At 39.0% G+C, this 20,301-nt stretch overlaps 1 long non-coding RNA gene across 1 annotated transcript; it reads left to right on the top strand.

Annotated features, from left to right (window-relative positions):
* Nucleotides 1-2,453: 2,453 nt before the first annotated feature.
* LOC136255595 (uncharacterized) lies at nucleotides 2,454-19,522 on the top strand. The gene is made up of 7 exons (XR_010700986.1): nucleotides 2,454-2,776; nucleotides 11,270-11,392; nucleotides 13,099-13,139; nucleotides 13,196-13,310; nucleotides 13,420-13,503; nucleotides 18,824-18,933; nucleotides 19,232-19,522. It is a non-coding gene; the product is annotated as an uncharacterized lncRNA (long non-coding RNA).
* The last annotated feature ends 779 nt before the right edge of the window (nucleotides 19,523-20,301 follow it).

Raw genomic sequence — 20,301 nt, 5'->3', positions numbered from 1 at the left:
CCCCAAAATCGGTCCCCCGGACCAGTTGCAGCAACCCGCATACTTGGTCCCCCCGGACTACTTGCAGCAGTGCAACTTGTCCCCCCCGGACAACTTACGCCGCCACAGTTGGTCCCCCTCTGCCCCCACTGGCTTTATCATAGACTCGATCATAGATCTTAGAGAAGACGTAAGGCTAGGCACAAAGCGCCCCACTGTGCCGACCTATAACTCCCCGTTCCACTGTACCGGGCCTTCGAGGTGACCTTATAATTACTAGTATGCATATGTGTTATACAAGATCGAAATACTCTAATAGAGCAGTCAGCCAATACTCTAATAGAACAGTCACCTAACATCTACAGTTACATTGGTACATTTAGCCTGCTAAGGATATCTTGTAAATAAAATGCATGCGATCTTGTGTATGCCATTCTTTAGGTCTATAATAATAATCTACTGGCATGATTGGCACTCTATACAACTCTTGATCAATGTATAGTCCACATAAAAAGCAGTGTGATCTAAACCATTCAAGATATTTTGTCCCACAAAATGCTTTAGCTTCTGGGGGGCACAGATCCCTACTCCATATACTGGTGCATCCCCTTTGATAGCCCCTGGATAAGCTGCTGTAAACATTAGGGGTAAAAACACTATAGCTAACTAGCACATACAGTGGAACCTCTCTTAACAAACTCCCCGAATTAAGGACACAATAGAAAAAAACCTCCATAATAAAGACAAACATTTTGGTCCCAACCAGCCTGGTCAATACATTTTTACCTCTGAAAAAAGGAAAACCTCTATATTACAGCAAAAAGTGGCCAACAATTCTGGATCCCACAATGTCCATATTAGAGAGGTTCCACTGTACAATTAAACTTGCAGCTTAATGCCGACAAGATAAATTACATATAAATGACATAATAACAAAACTTTAGCTGATACTACTATTAGTAGCTAACTATTAGCGTTCACAGCATTAAAGTTGACTGGCACAATCCACTGGCAGAGCAAGAGGCTACTGGAGGTTTATCGGCTGTGATGCTTGAGCATATAATGTACCTACATCCATGCATTACAGCTACAGTGCTATCTAAAAAGTATAATGGCTGAATACACATCACATAAACGCAAATATAAAAGGTTCTTGGAAAGGTAATCTTATGTTGTTGACATGAAGCATGATTAAATTAGGAGCCAGAGTTTCATAAGTACAGTAACACCTTCACTGATCTCATGCACAACACTATACAGTCCACAATGAGCAGACATTGTAGTCATTAAGTCACCAGGAAGGTCAGTGCCATCTGAATCAATGTAGCAGTTGTAAACTGGAACTGCAATTTCACCATCTATAATTAAAGTATTTGAGCTCTTTACAGCTATTGATCATGCTGCATAGTCAAGGAGTATAATGCACAAGAAGAGAATGTCATAATATCAAGCAATAGAGATACCAGATATCGTTTTCAAGGATAATTGTTTGTAATGATCATATTGTGATCAGTAACTAACTTACTCACACTTAAATAATAATATTATTTTCATGTATACTCTTTTAGAGTCCTGCAACTTTGAGTGGCCAGTACAATCTTCATGATGAATTGTATGTCAGTGCTATTGTGAAGTGTTGTTGTGAACATGGTGAAACCTTTCCTATATAACCATGTGACACCCATGACCCTGTGTAAAATGGTGAAGGATACAGTAACTTAAATATAGCTACATGGACATCAAGTGGAGCTTTCAGATTTGGCAATTATTTAACTTGATTGGTAATCATCCTAACCTACAGTAACACTGGCCAACAGTGAGGGTGGTCTGGTCATAACACTGATGCTTTCACACATTTATGGGTAAAACAGTGGATATTATAGAGAACCCACTAAATGCAAATTTTGCCAATGCTGGTGTGAATCTCAACTACATTCAAGAAATGGAAAGTGTGAATAGCACTGACTCATTATCACAATAATTTGAAATAAGAATAAAATTCCAATTCCACCTTTTGTCCCAAAATTTCTTGTACAACTCATTCAGCTTGTCTTATCAGTCACCTCTACTGACTCCACACACACATGCACACAAATCTGTTGACAACTGCTAAGTAACATTACTGTGTATACAGTATCTGTTGTAATTGTACCTGATTTTCTACATAAGTAAGTCCTAAAATGTTAATCCTTGGTGGCTGTTACAATCAGTTGCTCTAAGTGCAAAGCACATCAAGTTAAATTAAAGTGCCGGAATAACAGATTTGGTTATTCTCTGCTAGGCTTGAGCTAATTATGCTTTGGAAATAGCCTATTATACTTTTGAGCAGTGCTCAAAAATCCAGCTCAAAATTAAAAATTTTAAACATTGGTTTTGAACATTGAGAGGTGGTCAAGTTTTAACAGCCACCACATTGATTTTTGAAATTGTGGTAAAAATGCTGCAGTGTTTAACTAAGTAAATAGGTATAACACCCCGTTCACACTATCCCGGGTTAGCCAGAGTGTTTTCAACTCGGGTTATTGAACTCGGGTTGGCACTTGTTCACACTACTGCATCTGACACGAGCTCGATAGTGCGAGCGCCGAATAATAATTAGCTAAGAGAAGCGCATGAGCTTTTGATTATTTAGGCGCTTAATAAAAAGACACTAGAATTGTAGCAAGGAAGTGTAGAACCAGCTGAAATAAGCTGTACAATGTTAGAGACACCATGTTTAAGCTAGTGGATACTCCTTTCTCCAGGATTATTAACACGTCGTTCGAGCGTAATTGTCACAAAGTCTACTAGAACTACGGTACGTCATAGCCATTTTGAAGAACAGTTTTAGAACATAGAATATACTTGCTGTGTGGCCAACAGAAACAAGTTATATTGTTAACCTGACTTGGCCAGCTCGGAATGCGTTCAGACTGTATGCTATCCTCAGGGCCAACCCGTGCCAGCCCACCTCTCCTTGTCATGCCATGCTGGACCCAGTTCGGCACGGCTCAATTGATTCACACTCCAGTTTGTTTCAAGCCGTGCCGTGCTCTACCCGGGTTAGAGGGTAGTGTGAACGGGGTGTAAGATATAGCCAGTATAGAACAATAATTCCATTGTGTGTGGTGATTCAATTAAACTATTATGTGTCACACTTTACTAACTTATTGGCTTGTAAGAACCACTCAAGGTCACTATACTGCATCAGTTCTAGCAACATTAATGGAGAATTTAAAGTTTACACACTAAGACTAGAATAGAACCCTTCAGCTATAGCCTGCATACCTGTATATACCATTTTCGACGAAACTGATATTTTAGCACATTTTCAAAAAATTATTGTCTATAGCTACTGAAGCTTATGAGGCGTGAAGCTAGTAGTTCCCGATCATTGTCCAAGCCTATAAGTGATTTATTGTTTTTCACCATTGGTAGAACAGCTGTCTAGCCCATACTCCATGCAGCCTAAATCAGAATATAGAGAAGTGACAAAACTATAGCCAACTGTTCTGTTGGTGTGTCATGGCCTCTGGTAAGTGGAGATGGTAAATTGAGCATTACAAGTTACACCAAAGTGATGGAGGTTCCCAGAAGCTTAATTTGTAGCCTCTTCCGGAGATGCATCTTAGTTTTATCCTGTCACATACTGCCAGTGTTTATTCTAGGGCTGTTAGGGGGGAACTTCCCCCCCCCTAAAATCTCTGACTCACCCCCTAAAATTGTGAGTGACTGCTACACTATACTTAGGTTCAGCTTGTTTTTAAAATGCTGGCACACAAAACTTTAAAATGCTCTCAGATTCAATCTCAAGAGTGTTTAATATGTCAAATTTTCTCAGGTTAAAAATTGCATAAGCAACTTTAAAACACTCTCAGATTCAATATCAGCTAGATTATTTAATTTTTAAACGTCTCCTAGGGTACATATACAATGAGAGCCCAAGTTTACCCGGTTTCTTAAAATGTCCTCTTAGAGAGGTAATTACTGTGATTTTGTAAAATATTAAAAGTGGCATACTGATACACAGCCAACAAATATACTGCCAGATTAAATCTCAGAAAGCCTGATTTAAAAAATTCCATAACCCCTGATGAAAATACCCTTGGCTAATATTCAATTTGAAATAGCCTATAAGTTTCTTGGAAGACATCCACCCATGCAGTCGGTATTATACATGCAATGATAGTCAATACAATATCTTAGTGATCTCTCACAAATTGTTTATTCACCAGCTTCAACAAACACAGTGCACTACTAATAGTAATTGCAACTATAGACTTTCAGGCACCTGGTCACCCCCAAAATTCCTGATTCCCCCCCCCCCCTAAAGAGAAATCCTAGAATAAACACTGCATACTGCTGGCAACTGTATGTGGATGACTACATGACACTAAGCCATATCATATAGTGATATAGCCATGTCATAGTGGTGACTGTCAGTCCATTAAAGTATTTGACTCACTGCTCCATTAGGCCAATGAAACTTGATTAGCAGTTTCGCGTCATCGCCCGCATGCTTTTGATACACCCGCGCGGAATTTCATTATTGGTATTTTAGATTGAAATACTCTAATAGAGCAGTCACTTTTACTCTAATGGAGCAATCAGCTATACTCTAATGGAAAAATCATTTGTTATATGGATTAGTAACGTATTTTAGCTATGTAGATCTCACTTTTTTGGCAGAAATCTTCATGATTGGGATGTGTGTTGTGCTTTTGGAAAATAATGAATAATGAATAATAACCGCCCGCCCTCATCAAATTTTCAAAAATCTGAGCGAGAAACTGGTAATCAAGTTTCATTGGCCTTATAGAGTATGTTTTGTTAGTATTTTTGAAAGGTGGGGTCGAAAGGGACGCTGGTGCCCACAACGCGTACACGAATTAAAAACCACGTGCAAATGCAAAACAATGCAATGTTTAGAATTATATGTTTAAGTAGGCGAATTTCGCTTCACTGCCGGCTTCAGGACTCCGTCGTGGAGGGCAGTGCGTCTTGATCATGACGTTGAGCTAGTACTGACTGGGAAGCTGATAGTGGAGATTTCATTGGGGGGACCAGCTGCAGCAGGGCGGACCATCTGTAGCAACTTTATGATCACACCTGTGCGTTATAATCTTTTGATTGCTGCACAGTAATAAATATAATATAATAATAATAACTTTACATGGTCCGGCGGGACTACTTGAGGCGCGGTAGTTGGTCCGGCCGGACCACTTGCGGCGGGGGACCATCTGCAGCGTGACAGATCACAAATGTAGAGCGTTGTTGGTGCTGCTTACCCACTTGCTGACTTGAATGAGAAACGATTGAGGGAAAATCAGTCAAGTTGGTGAGTTGATCATTTAAAAAAAAAAAATTAACCCGGCATTATTTGGGCAAACCAGGACACGTACATGTGACTTTAGTGTTTTTTACCGCGTGGTTGCGGCAATGTGATTTTATTATAAAGCTCTCTTTTCCATTCTTGTACCAACTGAGATACTGAAATTGAATGATAGTGTTATGGTTTATGAACATAAACTGTAGTCTCGTGAAGATCAGACCGACTTTTTTTTTGTGTGTGGGTGGGAAAAAGTGGTCTGGTACACTTCCGACAGAATTTCTGCCACCAGCTCTATGGTGGATGTGTAATTGTGAGGTGTTGGCCAGTTACATTGCTTCTGATTTTAGTCATCACAGCTGGTCAGCTAGTTGTATGTTGTCACTTGAGGTATCTAACATGCTATGTATTTTCCCAATCATAAGTTGTTAGGTGAAGTGGTGCTTCTGGGATGCCCTTTGGGTGGTTGAATTCCTGTTAAGAATTACCACTGAATCAAAAAGTTAGTGATGGGTACAAGGAAGTGTGCTTAGAGGGGGTCCATCATGTATAATGGTCTGAGCTAGAAACAATGATGTCCCTCACAATATGTTACAAAGACATGATATTTGTTGCTGCAGTCTGTATGTGGTTTTACCTCAGTGGATTAGTCATTATTCATATTAAAATCAGGGTTGAAACCAGACCAGGTCATCCTGTCTGGCCTCATCTGATCTGCAGGTTTCTGCATTGGATCACATGTACTGATTATGGTGTCCATGGTGTGCTTAAAAATATGAGCACGTTCCTAATATTAAAGTGGGCATGGCTCATGAAGAAGCTGGCCTGCTACAAGCGAGTGCAAGACTAGACTATATCTGACACAGGGATTGCTGCTACTGTGCTATATACATTAGCAATTGGTATGATGCTTAAAGTAAATTTCAATCCAGACCATTTGTAGCTGTGGAATAGAATTCAACAGTGATTGATGATCTTCATGTGAAATTTAAAATGCAAAAATTCTGAGCTAAGGGACATCCATAAAATTGAAAATCCTGACAAAGTGCATAACTGTGACATATACATATGGTAAAAATTTCTGGATATACGGTATTGTGAAAACAATGACAGATAACTGACTGCTCTATTAGAGTATTTTAATCTTTTGTGCTTGTATAAAACACACCTTGATAATATAACACAGAATCATTTTCATATCCTATATCAAGACACACGGTAGTGTGTCGTGCGGCCCAAGAAGCCGGCGTGCCACCCGTGAGTATATTAACAGGAAGAAAGAAAACGCAATTTTCACACCTATGTAGCTCTGTGATCCCTTATCCGATTGGAACCAAATTTGGTAGAGAGGTGCCGGCCAGCTAGGGGAGTCTACACACCAAATTTGAAGAGAATGGCTCCAGCCATTTCCGAGATACGAGCGAACAAAATTTCGTTTTAATTTCTTCGTTTTTTTCTTCTACTTCATTTCGCACACTTCGCAAAATCCGCCATAAAACACGAATGCGTGCTCGGATTGGGCTGAAATTTGGCACACTTAAAGGGCTCATTAAGGCGGATCTCCGTACCAACTTTGGTAGGCATCCGATGAACATTCACGGAGTTATTACCGATTATTTGCGTAAAATAAGGTCGAAGGTCTGTCACGCCTACAGGGTAAACCCCTTGGAGGAATCAGTTGAAAATTGATATGTAGATGGAGCAACCATCGTAGGAGTGCCTTTTTGTGGTTTGAAAGGAATCGGGATAAAGACCATGGAGATATGACACAAAACCCAACCTGTGTCAAAATTACGCGATCGATTTTTATGAATAAAAAAACTATTAGTTTTCGTGTCTACCAGGCAAACCGCTTAGACCAACGAGCTGAAAATCAGTATGTAGCTGGAATAATCATCATAGAAAGTCCTTGCAGTAGTACAGAAGAATCGGAGTACAAATCACTGAGTTATGATTCGAAAGGCAACTACGTGCAGCAAATGCGAGATCGAGATACTCTAATAGAACAGTCACCCTAATAAAGCATTCAGCTGCATTTATAATTTACTCAGTAATCTTACATTGCAAGTTATTCTGTAGAGAATTCAGCTACAAACAAGTCACCCTGTAGTCAGATCGGCTAGAAGAAGGTACCTTATAGAGGGTTCATCTACAAAGAAGCCATCATGTAGAGAGTTCAGCTCAAATAAATCACCCTGTAGAGAATTCAGCTACAAACAAATTACCCTGTAGAGAGATCAGCTAGAAGAAGTTACCTTGTAGAGAGTTCAGTTACAAAGAAACAATCATGCAAAGAGTTTAGCTGCAAACAAATCACCCAGTAGAAAGTTCCGCTATGAACAGATCACACTGTAGAGAGTTCAGCTACAAACAAGTCACCCTGTAGAGAGATCAGCTAGAAACAAGCCACCCGTAGAGAGTTCAGCTAGAAGAAGTTACATTGTAGAGAGTTCAGCAGTTTAGCTGTAAACAAATCGCCCTGTAGAGAATTCAGCTACAAACAAATTACCCTGTAGAGAGTTTAGCTAGAAGAAGTTACCTTGTAGAGAGTTCAGCAGTTTAGCTGCAAATAAATCGCCCTGTAGAGAATTCAGCTACAAACAAATCACCCTGTAGAGAGTTCAGCTACAAACAAGTCACCCTGTAGAGAGATCAGCTAGAAACAAGCCACCCGTAGAGAGTTCAGCTAGAAGAAGTTACATTGTAGAGAGTTCAGCAGTTTAGCTGCAAACAAATCGCCCTGTAGAGAATTCAGCTACAAACAAATCAAGAAAGATCAGCTAGAAGAAGTTACCTTGTAGAGAGTTCAGCTACAAATAAATCACCCTCTAGAGAGTTCAGCTACAAACAAGTCATCCGGTAGAGAGATCAGCTAGAAGGATCACCTTGCAGAGAGGTCAGCTACAAAGAAATCACCATGTAGAGAGTTCAGCTGCAAAGAAATCACCCTGTAGAAAATTCAGCCACAAACAAATTGCCCTGTAAAAAGATCATTTAGAAGAAGTTACCTTGTAGAGAGTTCAGCTACAAAGAAACCATTCTGTAAAGAGCTCAGCTGCAAACAAATCACCTGTACAGATTTCAACTACAAACAAATCACCCTGTACAGAGATCAGCTATAAGAAGTTACCTTGTAGATCGTTCAGCTACAAACAAATCACCCTGTAGAGAGATCAGCTAGAAGAAGTCACCTTGTAGATAGTTCAGCTACAAAGAAACCACCATGTATAGAGTTCAGCTGCAAAGAAATCACCCTGTAGAAAATTCAGCCACAAACAAATTGCCCTGTAGAAAGTTCAGTTAGAAGAAGTTACCTTGTAGAGAGTTCAGCTACAAAGAAACCATTCTATAAAGAGCTCAGCTGCAAACAAATCACCTGTACAGAATTCAGCTACAAACAAATCACCCTGTAGAAAGATCAGCTAAAAGAAGTTACCTTGTAGAGAGTTCAGCTACAAATAAATCACCCTCTAGAGAGTTCAGCTACAAACAAGTCATCCGGTAGAGAGATCAGCTAGAAGGATCACCTTGCAGAGAGGTCAGCTACAAAGAAATCACCATGTAGAGAGTTCAGCTGCAAAGAAATCACCCTGTAGAAAATTCAGCCACAAACAAATTGCCCTGTAGAAAGATCATTTAGAAGAAGTTACCTTGTAGAGAGTTCAGCTACAAAGAAACCATTCTGTAAAGAGCTCAGCTGCAAACAAATCACCTGTACAGAATTCAGCTACAAACAAATCACCCTGTAGAGAGTTCAGCTAGAAGAAGTTACATTGTAGAGAGTTCAGCTACAAAGAAACTACCATGTAGAGAGTTCAGCTGCAAACAAATTGCCCTGTAGAGAATTCAGCTACAAACAAATCACCCTGTAGAAAGATCATCTAGAAGAAGTTACCTTGTAGAGAGTTCAGCTACAAACAAATCACCCTGTAGAGAGTTCAGCTAGAAACAAGTTACCCTGTAGAGAGTTCAGCTACAAACAAATCACCCTGTAGAGAGTTCAGCTAGAAACAAGTTACCCTGTAGAGAGTTCAGCTAGAAGAAGTTACATTGTAGAGAGTTCAGCTACAAAGAAACTACCATGTAGAGAGTTCAGCTACAACCAAATTGCCCTGTAGAGACAAAACAAATCACCCTGTAGAAAGATCAGCTAGAAGAAGTTACCTTGTAGAGAATTCAGCTACAAACAAATCACCCTGTAGAGAGTTAGGCTACAAACAAATCACCCTGTAGAAAGATCAGCTAGAAGAAGTTACCTTGTAGAGAATTCAGCTACAAATAAATCAACCTGTAGAGAGTTCAGCTAGAAACAAGTTACACTGTAGAGAGATCAGCTAGAAACAAGTCACCCTGTAGAGAGTTCAGCTAGAAGAAGTTACATTGTAGAGAGTTCAGCTACAAAGAAACTACCATGTAGAGAGTTCAGCTGCAAACAAATTGCCCTGTAGAGACAAACAAATCACCCTGTAGAAAGATCAGCTAGAAGAAGTTACTTTGTAGAGAGTTCAGCTACAAACAAATCACCCTGTAGAGAGTTCAGCTACAAACAAGTCACCCTGTAGAGAGTTCAGCTAGAAGAAGTTACATTGTAGAGACTTCAGCTACAAAGAAACTACCATGTAGAGAATTCAGCTGCAAACAAATTGCCCTGTAGAGACAAACAAATCACCCTGTAGAAAGATCAGCTAGAAGAAGTTACGTTGTAGAGAGTTCAGCTACAAACAAATCACCCTGTAGAGAGTTCAGCTACAAACAAATCACCCTGTAGAAAGATCAGCTAGAAGAAGTTACCTTGTAGAGAATTCAGCTACAAATAAATCAACCTGTAGAGAGTTCAGCTAGAAACAAGTTACACTGTAGAGAGATCAGCTAGAAACAAGTCACCCTGTAGAGAGTTCAGCTAGAAGAAGTTACATTGTAGAGAGTTCAGCTACAAAGAAACTACCATGTAGAGAGTTCAGCTGCAAACAAATTGCCCTGTAGAGACAAACAAATCACCCTGTAGAAAGATCAGCTAGAAGAAGTTACCTTGTAGAGAGTTCAGCTACAAACAAATCACCCTGTAGAGAGTTCAGCTACAAGCAAGTCATCCGGTAGAGAGATCAGCTAGAAGGATCACCTTGCAGAGAGGTCAGCTACTAAGAAATCATCCTGCTTCATCTTTTCTTCTTCCTGTAGTAAAGAAAAAATGACAGGTTAAAAAGCCCTAAAGCCAGCCATAGGCCGGCTTTGGGGTATACAAATACAAAAAGAAGTGAAATCTAATCCAAAACAGCCAAGCTGTAAAAAAAGAGTGCGGCCCTGAGAAAGGCTATGGTGAAAAAAGATGTGAAATCCAAGGTGGCGGCCAAGAAATGGCTGTGATGGTAGGTTAATGGTAAAAATTTTAATAACAACAATTCAGGTGAATTTGGTGCCGCTTGGTCAATTGGCACAAAATTCACCTGAATTGTCGTTATTAAAATTTTTACCATTAACCTACCATCACAGTCATTTCTTGGCTGCCACCTTGGATTTCACATCTTTTTTCACCATAGCCTTTCTCAGGGCCGCACTCTTTTTTTACAGCTTGGCTGTTTTGGATTAGATAATATATTATACACCATTCTACTTTAATTTCAGTGATCACTCATTGGGGAAAGTGTTAATGCTGCAAGAAAGAAATGCTACAATTGAATCCAGTTGAAACCATGACTAATTTTTGCATATGAATGTACCTACTAATAAAGCTTTCCTGTGGTACTGTTGAGCCTGTATCTAGACATTATTTTTTGCTCTTACAAACTCTTCAGTCATAGCACAGAATGTGTTATTTGTACCTGAAATGGTTTCAGTGGATGTTTTGACTTTAATTTATCCGGGTCACATCTTGACCTGATCCTCCAGGTTTTTGTTTTTTTTGAAGTTTAGATCACCTATCTTGACCCAGTTTCAACTGTGGTAAAATTCATAGTGTGGTATAAATTATCTATTTCACTCTAGGAGTCAGAAGCCTCGGGAGATGGGTGGCTTGGGAACACCAAATATTCCATTGTTGGCTGATTTTAACAAGAAGATGTCACATGACTTTGGAGTACTAGATGAAGAAGAGGGGATATCACTAAGGTACAGTAACCATCATCACTATAGTCTACTGTTGTCTAGTTGTGTACATCTCTAGTGATTAATAATTCTAGAACTAGATAAATCAGTTTTTGTGTTCCCTAAAGATGTATGTTTAGTTGTTATTTGTGACCGGATCTGCAAAAAGTGGTCTCATAGCCTTTCCAAATTTCCACGTTTGACAAGTCATAACTCTTCATGTGTTTAACCCATTGTCTTAAAAATTACATTCAGGAATAGTACTATGTTAGGAGTAGTGTTGCACCGATATGCATATTTTCACTTTTACCGATACCGATTTTTCACTCATTCCTGTAGCCGATATGCCGATATTTACCGATATTCTTCTATTCTGTAGGTCAGGGGAGAAGGAGCAAAAATTATCTGAAGTTTATGTGCGTGTATAACATTAGTCGAAATAATTTAATTACTTGCGTGGGCGGCCGATTCTACAATGTTTGCTACCAGTGTCCCACTAACCCCTTACATGGAAATGAAAGCCAAGTAGTTATAAAACACCTAAGTCAGCTTCTCAAACGGAGTTTTGGTGGGATTCTAGACCCTATCCAAATAGTGATTGGTTGATTGCGTGGGCGGCCGATAAATATACACAGTCTATTATAGCCTTGCAGCCACACTATTCACAGATAAACAAGCCTAAATAGTTATAAACAGGTACAGCAAATAAATGTTTACCACTTACCACTGCATTCACTGCTTTCTTTTAATACTGTCACGTGTTTATTACTGTCGTTAATGATTGATTGTGGGTTTAGGTTATCGGCAAATAATCTCCTCTTTGTAGCCGATACCGATACTTGCAACATCACCTTATATCGGCTGTTACCGATTATTCAACCGATTATCGGTGCAACTCTAGTTAGGAGCGTAAGGTGACCAAACTTCAGGCTCACAAGTCAAATTATGGATTGCCAAGTACATGTAATTGGAAGAGCTATAAGACTCTTTTTCACAGATCCAGTCACATTTTGCAATTGAGGGTGTGTGGTGCATTGCTGTGTACTACTGTGCTAAGAACTACTCCAATAAATCATACACTTGGATGTGCAAACTAAATGTAACTGGATTAGCCAAAACTTTACCTGTCAGCACTTTTGAAGTTTTCCCTGCCTGTACTGCTTTCTGATGGTGTCAGATATAATAATACCTTGTGGTCTCAGGTATTCCCATGGTTTTGGTGGAATTGGTATTAAAGTGTTTGTGGTGTATGATGACTACTATTCAAAGTGATGTCAACCATCAGTCAACAGATCCAGTGAGGCTGGCTTTTGATCCCATGTTGTTGCTCTTCCATTAGTTGTCCACCTTACACTTCTTATGAGACTGCTTGTGATATAGCAACGCCAATAAGTTATTCAGGTAGAGGATGATACGTCTTGTTCCTGGAAGTAATTAACTGTCATTCACTGAACACATATGTGTACAGTTTGTAATGCTCTAATCAAACATACAATACATAATATACTAATAATCTGTTACATTGACACCTAGATCTAATGAAGGAGACAAATATCTATGTAACATGTCTCAGAGCCTAAACCTTCTCAATACAACACATTACCTTCCTAGCTAATACACAAGACTTTACACCTGGTACCATGTGTGGTTGTGTGATCACACTTTATAACCACCTCTGGTTATTGTGTATACTTGGCACATTGATAGTCATGGTGATGTTTCCATCACAGTTGCTATGGTGACCGATGATGAAATACCTCCACAAGCAAGAGTCAGTGTTGTTGTCAGTTGCCATGGTAATGATGTCGACTGTTGTTCACACCATAGGGAGAATGTGAGAGTGTTAGTGTCATATCTTGAGGACCAGATTTGTTCTATGTGCAAGTGTGTAATGATGTTATTATCATGAGTATTGATTGACTGAACCAAATGTTTGAATGAGGTGAGCTAATAGGGCAGCATTTAGATTTATAATACAAAAAATGTTGACAAATTTGGATGTGGCCTAAATCCTGTACTAACAAAGCACATGTGACTTGTATCCCATACAGGTTGACAAATTGACAGTGTTGGAGAATATTATGCAGCACCGTACTATGTGATGATATGGAGGTGTGGTCACTAAGCTGTAAATGGTGCGTTATTGTCATGGGGTGTGTAGTATCATTGATGTGTGCTATACATACAGAGAGTGCCTTGTGAAGTGTATCATACACTACGATAGTAGTGTATAGTAGGGACCACAAATGAGTAGGCATGGCCCATGAAATAATATCACCCTAAAACAACCTCAATATCCCCTAATGACGATCAGGCAGTATTGGTTAGGTGAAACTAAGCCCAAACAAGCTTTCAGATCGACCTGAAACGCTTTCAACAAGTTGCTACGGAATTTTAAAAATAATTTATTTAATGGAATTTTCTACTGACTGAGTAAGTAAGTAACTGACTGATGCCTTCAGACAAGCTTAACTCAATAACGGCTCAGGCTACGGGCTTGATTTTTTCACTGTCAGACGTCGCTTCGGCCCGACAGGTGCCTTTTGGCATACCACAGTACGTACAATGCATTCTTCATGGACTTACCAGTGTCCTCCTTTGTGTACTATTCGCAAAGTGTCGATTTGGTGATAGCACGTGATGGCTTCCCTTCATAACAGAAATCGTCTGTATTTGTCATAGTGGCTATTTTGCTATCAGAGGTGCTTTTCAAACAGTTCTTGATTCATACTGCTGTGTAATGGGTTGAACATAGCCAACAACGAAGTGTAATGGATACTTCACTTTTCAGACGATAATTGATATAACTGGGGTGCGCGGCACCATTTCTTTCGTTTGGTATGCATGGATTGCAGAGGTACTTTTTGAACAGTTCTTGATTCGAAATGTTGTGTAATGGGTTGAACATAGCTGACAATGAAGCGTAATGGATACTTTACTTTTCAGATGATAATTGAGGTGCGCAGCGCCATTTCAGATGCGGTATGTGTGGGTTCACCAGTCATAATAATTATTTACAAAAAAAAGTTGACAAACAAGTACACAGAAAAATTTGGAATTTTCAACTAGAGTAGGGACCATAGCACATCGATAAAAAGCACTGAAACAAGCTGGAGTAGTACACGATATTAAATCACAGTAAAACAATAAGAAGTGTTATGTCCCTACCATGCTCAATATACCATAATGGAAATGCACAGTAGGGATATAACACTTATTGTTTTATTGTGAATTAATACCGTGCAATACTCTAGCTTGTTTCAGCACTTTTTATTGATGTGCTATGGTTGGTCCCTACTCCAGTTGAAAATTCCAAATTTTTTTTGTGTACTTGTTGTACAAAGGTGTGCAACGTGTTTGTATATTAGTGAGTGTTCTATTAGAGTAGTTAACAATTTTATGAGGAGTGAACTACATTGTTAACTCTGTACTACAATACAGTACCAACTCCTTAGTTAATTTTACTATCCCACGAGGAACCTGTGGGAAGGCTAATGTATGCTTAGAGCCAGAAACTTGAGAGGTTGTACCATACATGTGGTCTCATAACAGATTGTGTGTGTTCTACTATACCATGTGTTGGTGGATATTGTGCTCTATACAAACAGTTGAGAAATGCAATTACTGATCATGAGTTAATCATGTGAGCATTTTAATGTCACTAATTTGTCACCTTCCACTTAAGATTAAGTGGCACGTTGTTTTTTGTACATAGTTTTTCCACAAGAAAAACATACTATCATGCAGTACAGTACTACTACATAACAGAGATCCCCCAAAAGAGAACTCACCCAAAATTCCACCACTAAGAAATACCGTAAACAGAAAAAAGTGCCTTAACAGAATAATCTCAGTTCATCTAATGTCAATTGCAGTGTTAAATCTCATACATGTGCCAGACCTGGGCCAATGACAATTGACTGACAAGCCCCTTTATGATCTAGCTGAACTGGTAATGATCTAGGAACACACTTCTTAATGATCTAAGTGTATAATTGATCCTAAAATACAAGTCCCTTATTGGTAGCATGGTGAAAAAATAAGTCACAAAAAGACCACACCCCTTACGTATTAATGCTGGGTGGTATACTGGATATAATGGAATGTTACAATGTATCAACTGTGTAGCAGTTAGCAAAATGCATTTATTATCTGTTAGCCATGAATAACCTTTTATTTGTGGTAATATCTAACTTTGGATAGTAACTACAGATTAACAGTTGACTGTTAACACAAATATACAACATTGATTAAACGTGTGTACTAGTTGATTACGAGGATACTGTGAAATACCGGATACTGGGGGTATTTTCTCAATACTGGATACTGGTAGCAAAAATACAATATCGCCCAGCACTACCTTAAATATTGCCAGTTGGCTAAAGCCCACTTGAGATACTCTAATAAAGCAGTCACCCTAATATAACAGGTATGCTTGTTCCATATTCAAATACCGTATTTCTATATTTATAAACCATTAAAAATATTTCGTCGAAGCTAGCATCTGATGAAAATACCAACGTAATATTAGAGAAATTGAATAAATTCGGTTAACTGCTTTCTGGCCACCTGGATTGAAGCTTGGCCATTGGCATTTCAAGAGTATGTCTTTGCTGCAGTATTTTAATAAAACAAGAATGGCCTCCTGCATCCCAGGGGAGAGCTGCCGCCAGGTCCTCGCCTGGGGATTTCGCCACCAGCGATAGCATTAGCAACGATGCCATGCCATATGATACACAGCTATTACAGGACACATTAAATGAAGTATATATACAAATATGTAAATTGCATGGAATGAGCTTCTAGCTACAGCAATAAGAATTCCACTCCAGTCCATTCGGTTTGAGTTTGTGACCGGTAAACAACTCTCAGGGCGCAGCCTCCATGGAATGGAGATGCCACACTTAGTTTCACTGCTTTTTATTCTGCTTCTCCTATATACAAAAAGGACAGTATAATTTTAACGTATTAATAAAGTTACATAATTCATTGTTAAAAAAATTTTGTTGCTTGAGGACACCAGTGAAAAATTTTTAATACGAATATTTAACTTGTGAAAATTTCTCCAGCTTATATTTATAGAAATACAGTAGAAGTCACATCTGTGCGTTAAAAAAAAAGAACAAACTACTGCATTTAAAAATTATTAATTTAGGGATCCAAGTGATACAAAGTAGTGAAACAAAATATTTGAATGATGGTATTATAACATAGTTCTGTGAGAAGATCCCTACTTTGGCTTTAAATAAAATATTTGTTTTATGACAGTACATGCCATTGTAGGGACTTTCCCACAGAGCTATGTTATGATACCGTCATTTGTCTCATGTTTCACTATGTATCACTTAGATCCCTACGTCGTTTTTAAAATAAATTTTAAATGCAATATATGGTATACCATGTAGCAGCTGTGATTGGCTCATCACATATTATCGTGATCAGTGTTAAGAGCGTTTATACTTAAATATAATGTGTCCCAGTGGTGAAAGTCCTGGCATGTGATATTAATATACTGTATGTGCCAACATTAATTTTGGTATGATATACGTGAGTTATAATATACGTAGCTATGTGCAGCCACAGCATGTATGAGTCCTGTGTGGTTAATACAACTGTAGTTTACTGTGTCATGTATTGTATGGTTGTAAATATGCCACAAATTAACTACATGGCTATAGTACAGGGGTGGGTAGGACATGATGTCACAACGCGTATGGTTTTGCATAATTTAATTGAATTCCAATGATAATTACATGATGAAAAACTAACGTACCAACTACTTGCATCATTGTAGATGCCAAACTTTATTGTATTTATTACTAACAAGTAAGAGAACAGCGAGAATAACACAGGTACCTGAAATTGAGGTAAACATTTACTGTAAATAATGTGCTATTGCAAAATTCACTATAAAATAGCTGGGGTTCACCGGGGCTCAGTAGATAAAACAATTTCTACACTAGTGAAGTTCCATTTCCGAAAATAAACACAGCACTAAAGTTCATGGTTTACTAGAACTAAATCCTGTGGCAAAATGTACAGTACAGATACGTCATGCAATTATCGTGATATCATGTCCTCCCCCCCGGCTATAGTACTCCAAAGTTCTTCATGGCCCAATAGGGGGGGGGGGGGGGGGGGGGGGAGATACAGAGTAAAGAGTGTGTGCTTATGTTGAAGTACATAACCAAACGGTGAGTGTTTTGATAAATAAAACTTTCTGATCAATTTAAAAACAAGGAATTTGTCCATATTTGGGAAAGAAACAAAGACATTCTAGCTATGAATGATCCTTTCCCCTGGCCTCATCCTGTTAGGAGTCCTTTAGCACCTAACTTCTTATACTGTAGAGGTTGCACTTCCACATTTTGCCTCAGGCCACCTAAAGTCTCTGGGCAGCCCTACACTCCTATCTAAACTCTCTGCCTGACTATATGAGAATAGTACATGATCAGTGTACCATAAACCATTTATATAGCTACACCAGCAATGCTGCTAACTACTCTATATTGAAGGGTGATCTTTCGGCAGTGAGCTCCAGGGAAAGGGAACTCAGGGAACTCAGGGAATTTTTACAGGGACCCTGCTACAACCAACTCTAAATATAATAGTCTGTAAACACGCAGAACAGCAAAAAGGAGCTCTTTTTATAGAAACTCCAAACCACAAACTAACTGCAACACCAAGTCTAGCTTACTTGACACATACACACTATCAGGGGGGTGGCAGAGCTGCGGAGAGGGGGGAAATGGGGGTTGTAGCCCCTGTCGAAAAGATTTAGGAGGGGCTTAATTCTCACTAAAATTATCTATAGTTGTCATTGAGAACCTAGCTCAATAGCATCAGCAATTCGAGATACTCTAATAGAGCAGTCACAGTATTCTTAACAGGAGCAGTGTAGCAAGCTACGTATGAAATCACAGCTATGGCTTAGTCATAACTTTTCCTACAGTTAGTTTGTTTATTTCATAGTTTAAAAAAATATTGAATTTCCTGTGATTGCTAACTAAAAGTAGTCAACCTTAGAGCTTCTACATTCTCAGGCCATGCCCTAGAATGCCTTATTTTGTAACTAGCTACACTATTAATTTTCAGAAATCCCCTGAATTTCACGACATTGTATGTTTGATATTTGATACAGCGACTATTCTAATTTGACCATTACTTGATGCACAATAATGATGTTGAAACTCTTATTTTCAAACCCAATCTTGGTACCACTGGAAGTGCGGCTACTATTGACGGTACTATGGTAGCAACAAAATTGAGATTTACTTGATGTACTCCACTCTAAGGTGACATGGTCACTATAACAAGGTGGTCTTATAAATGAGGTCATGAAGTGTACCTTGGGTATGTTTGGGACCTACTTGACATGGTCACTATAATGTGAGGTTGAAGTCAAAAAGTTTTGATTAATTTTCTCTAAATTGTCTCTTTGCTCTGTACCACCAGACTGTCCAACAACAGTTACTAAGCAAGACTATCACTGATCAAGCTGCAGTGGAAGGGAACAAAGAGGAAAAGGAAGTAACAGAGGAAAGAAATCACCAGCTTAGACGCAGGTACCCTACTTTGTGCATCCTACAAAATTGGGAATGACATTATGAGCTGTTATAATGTACACCTATCGTTTATAATGGCAGAAGTTTTTGACATTTGATTCAAATAAAATGAAGGCCCATTGAAGTGTGGGTGGGGAATAGACAAACACTTGTGTCCTAACTTTGTTGACAAAGGCTCTATGTAGTCTGTACTAATGTGGTGAGGGTAGTGGTTTAACAATGTGTTTATACAGTGTTAATAGTGTGTCATGTTACTGTACTTGTGTGTGTCAGGACACGATTATTCTCTGTCCACTAGTATGGCTACAGTAGAAAGCAAAATGGCCGAACTGATGGAGGAACTGAAATATGAAAGTGAAGAGTATCTATTGGAGGGAATATGACAACTTGCCATCATCTACACAACATACACACACTTACGCACGTACACAGACACATGACACGCACATTGTATATGCATGTACAAATTACAATACTCCAATACAAGCGAACACAGCAAACATATACACAATAATATTCAATTGTGTATTTCAATTCACTGTAAATATTTCAACAAATACATGACCACAAACTATTCATCATGTTTTAATTTCTTAGTGACCACTTCAGTGTTATCATCATCATCTCTTTCTCTCTTAGTAGAACAGTCCACTCACGAGCCTTGTGCACAAACAATCGTCTATCATTCTTAAACTCATGAGCAATGTCACTCATCAGACTGTCATCAGGATTAGGATCATCTAGTAACAGTTGAATGGAGCATAAGATGGTACTAATATTTTGAACTGGTTTCCAATTGCCATGTGGAGGGAGTTTAAGAATGTCCAAGCAAATTCTTCCAGCAGTGTCAATGTTGGGATGGTATATTGGTGTTAAGAATTTCACACGTTGCGGTTCAAACGGGTATCTTTCAGGTATACCAATTTCTAGTTCAAAGACACCACCCACATATGTGACCGGATTTCATATATCAAGGCTTCCACGCACACAAAATCAAACTTACGTTTTTACCAGAAATGGATTGCTGGTCTAACACACTATCATATTCCACACTGTACTTCCTTCAGGACTGGCAAGTCTGGTTTCTGTAGCAGCTTTTTTCTGACCCTGTCAAAGCCACGAGTGGGAGATTGGCGCCAATAAATGGCCATGGCTTTGTAATAATGGTGTGTGGTGAGCTGGGACTTCACAGAAAGCTTGCCAATAGTGTTCTCAGTCAATTTGGAGAGATTTGAGGGCCATGGAGGGCCCAAACTTGGCCTCTGGATTCCATTTGTCTTCTTATTTCATTTTATACCCCTATATTAAGCCCACCCCCCACCCTATTATTACCCGCTCGAAAAAAGCTGCCCAAAACAGGGCAAATTT

Source organism: Dysidea avara, chromosome 5, assembly GCF_963678975.1.
Source record: "Dysidea avara chromosome 5, odDysAvar1.4, whole genome shotgun sequence".
NCBI classification, from domain to species: domain Eukaryota; kingdom Metazoa; phylum Porifera; class Demospongiae; order Dictyoceratida; family Dysideidae; genus Dysidea; species Dysidea avara.
The sequence above is the reverse complement of the archived record's forward strand: the minus strand, read 5'-3'. Positions and strand labels throughout refer to the sequence as shown.